Source organism: Engraulis encrasicolus, chromosome 7 (genome assembly GCF_034702125.1).
Source record: "Engraulis encrasicolus isolate BLACKSEA-1 chromosome 7, IST_EnEncr_1.0, whole genome shotgun sequence".
NCBI classification, from domain to species: domain Eukaryota; kingdom Metazoa; phylum Chordata; class Actinopteri; order Clupeiformes; family Engraulidae; genus Engraulis; species Engraulis encrasicolus.
The window spans coordinates 38,003,882-38,013,881 of record NC_085863.1 but is presented as its reverse complement, the minus strand read 5'-3'; the positions used below and the strand labels follow the sequence as shown (position 1 = coordinate 38,013,881).

The 10,000-nt window shown below is 45.3% G+C and overlaps 1 protein-coding gene across 1 annotated transcript in view; it reads left to right on the top strand.

The window, feature by feature from the left end:
* LOC134452826 (disks large homolog 4) overlaps positions 1-10,000 on the top strand; it is a 107,240-nt gene that overhangs the window by 65,862 nt on the left and 31,378 nt on the right. The window lies entirely within an intron of this gene.

Below are 10,000 nucleotides of genomic sequence, written 5' to 3'. Positions count from 1 at the left end.
TATGTCACACGGCGGTGGTGGTTTTGCAGACTGGAAGATTGGGGATGGCGATACTGGTGGTGGCAATGCTGACACTTCTGATGGTATGATGTATGAAGGCAGAAGGGATGACTAGCTCTACAGGCAGTGCAGCATCACCAATGTTTAATATGGTGGTACAGGTAGTAGGTGGATAGAAAGTGAATTTCTGTCGGTGGCAGTTGTGTTGGAGTGACCGTCAATAGGGTTGTGGATGTGCTTTGCCTGTCATGCCAATGCGCCTGGCTCTTTGGTGTTGTGGTCAGAGAAGGCATCGTGGCAGACTGAGCGCATTGTAGTAGTGCTGGGGACAATTAGGATGGTTGTAACACGGCAGGCAGAGTGTATTGTGGTGACGATGGGGACACAGCAGGCGGTGTGTATTGTGGTGCGATGGGGACAAGGCAGACAGACAGAGAATATTGTGGAGATGGAAAGGATGGTTGTTGCAGGGCAGACATAAAAGTGTGGAAAGGAAGATTGTGGCAGGGTAGACAATGGAGTGTGGCCGGGGTGACTGTGGCGGACGTGCATGGGATATCATGGGGTCTGTCTACAGAGAGTAGTGGAGAGGTGGTAAGGGCAGACCAAAAAGTAAGACAGTGGTGATTGTGGCGGGACAGACTGAGAGAGTATGGTGGGAGTGCTGGGAGCTGACGTGGTCCTGTATATTGTGGGGGTGATGGGGACAGAGTAGACAGAACTGCCCTACAAAGGCAAAGTGTAAAAATGCAGCAACAGCACATTCACTGTAGTCAAGACTGGTTTGATAATAAATCACTTCCAAATGCACCGTTTTGTGAGTACAGACCATATTTGTACTACTGTAGAAGTTGGGTGTCATGGCATGTGATTTTAGTGTGGTCATTTTGGAGATACTGCCAGGGTCCATTGCCACTTGTACTAAGCTATTCGGCTAGAGATCCATTATAGCGTTACGTTATTGCAGTTCGACGTACTGGTTGCCCCAGTGTCGATACACTGCTACTACAGCTTGTGTAGCCCGGGAGTTATATACAGGAAGTATAGCAATCTACATTTCTAGCCGTTTTAATCAATATAGCAAACCAACTAAGCCTACATTACAGTTCAAAATGCTCTTACCGAACTCGGCACATGTGTTTTTATCTTACACAGCTTGGCCTCGTGTTGTTATGCTTGTGGTCGAAATTGAACATAATCATTTGAACCCAGGCATCATAAGCACATGCAACATACATGCTTGTAGTCTATATTTTGTACATCCAAAAGTTCGACAGATGTCAAAAATCTGCTTTTACCGAGGGAAATGCACCTTCGTGATGACCACAGGTATCATGGGACATCTTCATGTAATCAACAGTCATTGGGTAACGCAGTCCGTCAGCCGCTGCTAATTTGCATAACTTTCAGGAGAGCTCAACTTTTTGATGTGCCACCGGACCCACGCTCGCCGTGCCGGAATCCCAACATGCATTGCGAGTCCGGTAACGACGATATGCCGCATTTCATTGAAAATGAATTGAATGCGTTGGTACGGCTTGCGTAAAACTGACAAATGGATTTGCACCGTAACTCGGTAACTCGGCTAATGTTCACCCTAGGTAGAAAACACTTCGAGTGGACTACTGGATGGATGTCACGGTTCAAATAGCATTGGGGTGGATCTACTCCGAAACATCACTTTAAGCATTTTGGCATCTGGGAGAGAGCTTCCATTACAACAGAAATATTACCTACTCTCTACTGAACAAAATGAACCAGTGGCAAATTCAGTTTTATTATTATCAAATAATCGATTGTAATGAATCAATGCAGTATATCGCCAAAATAAGTATTGTGATGCATTGTCATGAATCGATGCAATATATTGTGAAAATAAGTATCGCGATACATTGTCATGAATGGATGCTGTAAGTGTAAACCGTGAAAAAAGTATGGGGATACATTGTCATGAATCGATGCCGTATATTGGGAAAATACGTATCACGATGCGTTGTCATGACAATTCTTTTGCACACCCCTAGTAGATAGGGAGTACTATGGTGGGGGTGTTGGTGGGGAACATGGTGGTGGTGGTGGTTTGTGACAGAATAAACTGGGGGAGTACGGTGGCAGGGGCGGCGGTGGCGGTGGCGGTGGCGGTGACGGTGGGTGGTGGTGTTGAGGCCTGGTGTGCCTGCCTGTGCCTGTGTCTCTCTACATGTGTCTGTGGCGGAGTCGCCCCTGCTGCCATGACTCGTGCTGTTGTTGTTGGCGTTGTCATTGTTGTTTGCTTTGTAAGCACTTTGGCTGCTCCCCTCTCCCCCATGCTAATCACAGTCCTCTGCAACACAGCCAAATATCCAGGGCAAGGCAGGAGGAGAGAAGGCAGCAGAGAGAGGGAGAGAGAGGGAGAGAGAGAGAGAGAGAGAGAGAGAGAGAGAGAGAGAGAGAGAGAGAGAGTGGAGTTAGATGTGAGGGAGAGAGAAGAGAGAGGGGGGAGATGGAAATGAAAATGAGTGGGGGGTAGAGGAGAGAGAGAGAGAGAGAGAGAAAGAGAGAGAGGGGAAAGAGAGAGGGGAAAGAGAGAGGGCGCGAATTAAGGTGCAGAAGCGCTGCGAAAGGAAAGGGACAATGAAGAATGATGAGGCCAGCCAGAAATAGAGGAATGGAGGGAAAGAATGGCAGTACAGAGAAAGAGCAGAAGGAGAAAGGGAACACATGGACAAATGGGAGTAAAGAGGGCACTGAGGATAAATGGCTGAAGAGAGATAAGGGTTGTCTGGACAGAGAGAGAGAGAGAGAGAGAGAGAGAGAGTTGTCTGCACAGAGTGAGCGTGAGAGTGAGAGAGAGAGATGGAGAGAAGAGAGAGAAATGTAATAAAAATGGGAGTTGATGGAGGGAGTGAGAGGACAGAGGAAGGGTCACTGGAACACAAGCACAGACAGCAGGTTTGGTTGGAGGTGACTGTACACTCTGACTGGGCAACGGGCAAACAATTTCAACGGGGCCTGCCTTAGCTTAAATATTATTCACCTAATGTTCCTGACAATGCATGATGAAGGATTGTGCACACAGACATCTGTAATTTTTGAAACAGCAATGTGTAAGACTGTAAGAGTAGACAGAAATGAGAATGTGAATTGGAGAGAGCGTTTTATGACAGATCTCCTTAGAGAGTACCGGGTAAACATATATTGATAACTAGCATGTGAAAGCAGGGCTTTGAACCGTTATTTTTTTCCAAACGTTCCGTTCCGAACAGAAACAGAATTATAACGTTTCCGGTTATGGGTTCCACCAATAAATTGACGTTCCCGAACCGGTTAGAACCAAAAAATATTGTTCCCGGAACGGTTAATTTCGTTCCTGTCAGCTGATTACTCTCCATAGGCCTAACTGACGTTAATTAACCAAGAAAGATGGAAGTGCAAATGAGTCAGCCTACATTCCAAGCTGTTTATTCAAGCGGATGAAAAGAATATCCTCCAGAATTTTGTCATTCAGGGACGACCTATGCGGAGAAGCACAGAATAAACCTCAATGATGAAAATGCGCGCTCCACGCTGACTTGGGTCACAGGGGTGCTATGATGGACATTGTGAGTTTGTGCGTATTTGAAGCGACCATGGATGCCCAATAACGCTGAACATTCTTGGTGCGCTTTACATGCGCTTCTCTGCAATGTCTTACAATGATGCAATGGTAACTCTGCCCTTTTGTATGACAGTGGTTTCTCTTATTTAAGATGTGGAGTGGAGTCTTTGTAATCCACAGCTCTCTCTCCATTCAGTCAGAGAATGTCTGATGCCACACAGGACGTGAACATCAGCCGTCATGGTAACGTGTGCAGGAAAATAATAACATTTTTTTTTTGTTTGAGGAACAGTATTAACCGGTATTAACCGGTTACCATTATTTTTAAATAAGTGTTCCCGTTCCAGAACATAAAAAATAATAACGTTTCCGGTTTCGTTTCTGTTCCGTGTAAAATACAAAAAGTTCCCGGTTTTCGTTTTCGTTCCTTGAACCGGTTCAAAGCCTTGTGTGAAAGGGAGCATTCATTTGGATGTAACATTCTCAAATTACACACTTCGTTCATGCAATTCATAACATTATTGTGCATAATACATGTACTGTAAATCTCTATTGTGCATTTCAGACCTCACATTAGATTTTATCTCAACCGGGTTACGATCAAATTGCTGCATACCACATTTTGTAGAAATCAATAGTCCTTTATGCAGATTGGGGTCGTCATGGGCTAGTGGTTGAGGGGTCAGACTTGTAGCACCAGCAGGCCCACCGACAGGGGTTACAAGCAGGTCACTTGTCCTGAGCCCAGGAAGGGGAATTGGGGGTGGGGGCATTACATTTTGTATTGCATTATGTATTGAGAAAGGGGCTCTTTCGGATGATTTTGTCTTGGGCCCAGCAAACACTGTCAGTGGCCCTGCATCAGGGTTAAGCAGTGCACTAGTGACCTTGCTCCCCTGTGGCATATTGCTCCCACACACAGCTCCCCTGAGTACCCTTGTGTGGTGTGCAGTGTTACTCACACAATGATTAAAATAGGTGTTTGGGCATACACGAGGCACATCACAAGGGGGTGGATATGAAAGACATCAAAGAAATGAATGGCAAGCAGTTTCAGAAAACAAATGGAGATTGTAATTAATTGAGCCTTGGCTTTTTTAAAACCTGAAACCCATTTAAAGTGTGGGCATACGTTACATAGGATTCAGTGATCACTACAATCGTTAATGTGTAGTTGCAGACAACAAATGCATGTGTTTAATTAAACATCAAAGGCTTTTGTTTTTTGATTACCTGTAAACCCATGTTCGTTTTCTATGGAGATGTTTTTCTTCTTCAAAAATGCCGGTGGCGATCTGTTACAACAAGCTGCATCTTCGGAGATGAAGATGGAGAGGAATGGGGGAATGGGGTGGAGGGATGAAGAGGCAGAGGGGGGAGGGGGGAGAGAGTGGCGGATTGTGGGGGGAAATAGTCACCGCAGTGGACTGCAATGTGTTGAGAGGGTGTCCTCCACAGCAAGAGAGAGAAAGAGGAAAAAAAGAGAGAAACGAGATATAGAAAGGTGTGGAGGAATACAGCAGGAGGAGAGCGAAAGAAATAGGTGTGAAAGAAAAGAGTGTGAAAGAAAAGAGAGAATGGTGTGATGATGAAACCAAAGGTGTGGAGGGTTCCCGCCTACGCATAGCCACTCTCACTAGACTCAGAACTGAGAACTTGTGTTCTCTCTCTCTCTCTCTCTCTCTCTCTCTCTCTCTCTCTCTCTCTCTAGCTCTCTCTAGCTCTCTGTCATTATATCACATTTTGTTGTGTGACTGTAATGGAAACATTGTATGTAACACTCTTCTGTGCTCTAGAAATTTTCACACTTTCATGTGCACACGTAAGACACATACAAACACGCACGCACGCACGCACGCACGCACGCACGCACGCACGCACGCACGCACGTACGCACGTACACACTTGAAAAGCAAAAGCCCTGGGCCACTGAGCGCGTTGCTGTACGCTGCAGGGCATATCACTGTCTTCTGTTTTGTTGTCTGAACAATGTTGTCGTCGGCCTAAAAGTGAAGCCGCTCCGTGCATGGCTGGGTTTTTAATTGCACACATTCATTTTTAACTTGATTTCCTCTGGCTCCGGTGGGAAGACACACTGCACAGTGGGGGTGTTGTTGAGCACTCTATGAAGCTCAGCTGCACTGCACTGTGCTTGCTTTCAATACAGCACAATTGCAAAATGCAGCATGAAACGAGATGTAAATAACATAACTTGGATCATTTGACAGTGTTTGAACTTCATAATGTGTGTAATTTTTGTGTATAGACGTACAGTACCAGTGATGGGCAGCCTGTATTCATTAGATGCCGTGCCACATATTCCAAATGACCATGTTTTATCGGTCTTTATTATATGGTGTGACGTCATCGGTCGAATGCTCCATTCATTTCAACGGGGCTCCCCAACGTTCGCACGTCTGTTATTTTTCGATAACGGACGGGTTGGTCTATAACAGACCGCTGTCAATGGCAACAATACTTTTCACTGCTAAAGCGACTTTTCAACAAGACCCTAATCAGCTGCTGTGATAGACAACACCTGTTGTCCTTGCTACCTGTTGCCTAGCGGTGTTCCACAACGGCACTGTTTTGTTTTGCGCAGCAACAATCTTAACATTAAATAGGCCTAAAGAAATGTCCCCGCCATGTGTGAATCATTTAAGTATATCCATATAATAAGCGGGTTAACTTTCGGCGAGTCGGTCGCTTTGTGAAATAGCAGCACTTCAGAGAGAACAAGACTAAAGACAAGTCTAAAGATTCTCTCTGTCGTGCTGCTATTCCACGGTAGCGACCTTCTCGCCGAACGTTAACCCTTACATCTCAACCAGGTGATTGCCTGGTTGAATGATCACCTGGTTGAATTGGACATGTCATTTGGAATATTTGTGGCACAGGTCTTGAACTAATGGAACCATCTTCCCCATGACTGGTACCATGCCATAGGCTTGCAGTGGTGTGGAAGAAGTGATTGTGAAGCTTCATCTGGTGATATCACTAACAGAGTAGGGGACAAATAACAAATTGATCACGTGATCATCAATGTTTCATGAATGCTCACAATTTACAAGATTGCAAGATTAAACGATTTTTATTGTCATATACTCATATGTTTAATTCGTCAGAAATGAAACGTTTTACTTTAGAACTTTCCCTTATTCCTTTCCTAAGACTAAAATAGTAAAATAGTATTACTATAGTATTATTTTATAAGTTAGTATAATGGTGTATTGAACAGCAATGCTCTAATCTATAAAGATCCTAGCATGTGTTGATGTCATTATCCACATGGTTAGTCTATAGAGCCACACCATCCTACAATTTTCCATGTCAGTCATCAAGGCTTACAGATTTTGCTGCAAAAATACTGATGAGCTAACCGTCAGTGCTGGCCAGACCTCTTTGTCACTGACTGACTTCCATTTTCCCAAGCACTCCAGGGGCCGTGCATTTAATTTCTCCATCTTACATTTTTCATTAACCATTTGATATTGAATGGGCCTTGTCGCCCAGTAGGATTTCTTTTTTCTTCTTTTTTTTCAGATGGAAGCAGCACGTCAACGCTTCCCTTTGAAATTAAATGAAATGCCTGAATGGGCTCAGGTCCCGAGGAGCAATGTGCAGCCAAGGAGTTAGCCCCTACTCCTGACGCAGTCTCCTGCAGAGAGAGAGAGAGAGAGAGAGAGAGAGAGAGAGAGAGAGAGAGAGAGAGAGAGAGAGAGAGAGAGAGAGAGAGAGAGAGAGAGAGAGAGAGAGAGAGAGAGAGAAGGAGGGAGGGAGGGAGGGGAAGAGAGAATGAGGTAGGATGAGAGATGGGTTGACAGAAAAAGACAGATGAGAGAGAACGAGAGAGAGAGAGAGAGAGTGAGTGAGTGAGAGACAGAGATTGAGAGAGAGAATGAGTGTGCATTGATGAGGCAGTACACAGATGATCTTTATCAAAAACTTATGAGTCGTCGCAGTCTGTCCTGCCAGGTGGCATTTAGCGTGATGGAGGCTTCAGATGGAAGATCCCAGCCCAGGCTGCCTAGCCCTCCATATCTAATGTAGCACAGCTCTCCTATAGAGCTCCGTCTACCCAGGGCCAGATTAAGAAGGCCTGGGACCCCTATGCTACAGATTGCTGTGGACCCCTGGGAATTAAGGAGAACATGTCTACCAACTCCACTGAACATGAGAGATGACGTTTTGAACATTGCACCTGGTCATAATTCTGCAGTGTTTCACTTTTGACCAATCAGGGGCCCCCTTGCAGATGGGGCCCCCAGCCATATCTAGCCTGTGCATTAATCCGGCCCTGCATCTTCCCATATAAATGAAGCAGCCAGGCCTGTATGATGCCCTGCGTAACACTGAACAATTGCATAGTCGCTGGTTGGTACTAAAAGGCCCATAAATTAGTGGCCGGTCCTCCGGAATGGAAGGGGACGCTAGATGTACGGTCTGATCAGCGTAACGTAATGCCCATGTAAAATCCTAATTACACAGGGCAAATTGATTTAATGGCCGGCCGCGTATGCACCTCGAGAAGCTCGCCTGCCAGCGATGTATATTACAGTAAACTTCGTGCACTTTAGGATTGGATTTCACTTTGACATCTGTCCAAAACAACCATTTGGCATACGTGCGGTTGAAGCGCTTGCCACAGAATTGTTTGGAAAGAATGAGGGAGGTAAAGAGAAAGACACAGAGAGAGACCGAGAGAGAGAGAAAGAGAGACAGACAGACAGACATACAGACAGACAGACAGACCGACAGACAGACAGACAGAAGGACATAGGTGAGAGAGAGAGACACCAAATGAGACAGATAAATAGACAGTGTGTGTGTGGTGTGTGTGTGTGTGTGTGTGTGTGTGTGTGTGTGTGTGTGTGTGCGTGTGTGTGTGGTGTGTGTGTGTGTGTGTGTGTGTGTGTGTGTGAGAGAGAGAGAGAGAGAGAGAGAGAGAGAGAGAGAGAGAGAGAGAGAGAGAGAGAGAGAGAGAGAGAGAGAGAGAGAGAGAGAGAGGTTCAGTTCTGAGATACAGGTGTGGCTCACATATAGCTACTGTATACTGCCACTTGGCACTCTCTACAGACAGACCTGATGACTAAAGGCATTTTCACACCTAGTCCCCTCTAAGTGAAACGAACTCGGTCCTCTTTAAGTGGACCAAAAAGTGAACCAAAAGCAAAAGGACTCAGTTCTGATTTTGTTCAAATTGTGAGTGTATTACAAAAAGAATCGACTGCTCTTCCTGGTCCTGTTAGGCTTTTATGGTGTGTCAGTACTCTTTTTAATCACACCCGGTCCTCTAGAGCTCTCCTCAATTGATTACACCTTGTCACAAGTACAACTTGTCAGGACTCATAAGAAAACCGTACTGAGACCACGTCAGTGAAGGTCTCAGTACGGTTCACTTCCAAGGGGTGTAGGTACACTTTGGAGCCTTCACATATGCTCAGAAAATGCTGAGTCACAGGTCTGAGTTCACTTAAATGGCTGAAAGGGACCAGGTGTGAAAACCCTGTAAGGTGGGCATTTTGACATTGCAGGTACATTATATTACATTACACTTAGGTGATACTTTCATCCAAAGAGACAAAGAGACCGTTATTTTAAGCACAGGGTGTTGGTTACATTTCCTGGACCAGTGTAGGGTTAGGTGTCTTGCTTAGACATGGAGTGTGATAGGAAGCAGAAGGGTGGGATTCAAACCGGCAACCCTCTGATCTAAAGCCCATCTCCGTAACCACTTGGCCACGTGTGGTCATTGAGTGCGTTTATATGCAGTTCAGTATCCCGAATATGAGGCATATCCCGGTTATGATCATATTCGGGATAAGGTGTTTATATGAGCACAGAACGTTACATCCCAGTCTACGTTCTTGGCTGTTATAGAATTCTCTTCAAATGCGTGTATCCTGGATACCAGCAATAGCGTTCTATGGGAAGCCCCTGTATTCGGGATAAGGTGTGTACATGCGTCAGTATCCCGGCTTCTGCCGGAATACTCCACCTAGCATATCCCGATTTCTCAGTATCCCGAATAAGGGCTCAAACGCAAAGTCGGGATACTTAATATCCCGATCATATTCGGGATACTGAACTGCATGTATATGCACTCATTGTCATATCCATCCCTTTAGCCTCTTCAGTTCATCAATTCGGTTTTATATTTTAGTTTTGGCATCTCTGTACTTAAGGCGGTCCAGTATTGCTGCTGGATTCTGCATTTTGACATGCAGTTAGACTACTGGTATTTCCCTTGAGTTCTTCACACTGATATATTATCCCTCCAATTGAACAGGCTGAGGCCTGAGCTGGCCATGCTGTCTGTTTGTTAGTGTGTGTGTGTGTGTGTGTGTGTGTGTGTGTGTGTGTGTGTGTGTGTGTGTGTGTGTGTGTGTGCATGTTTATCAGGATTCATCTTGCCTGCGCAGT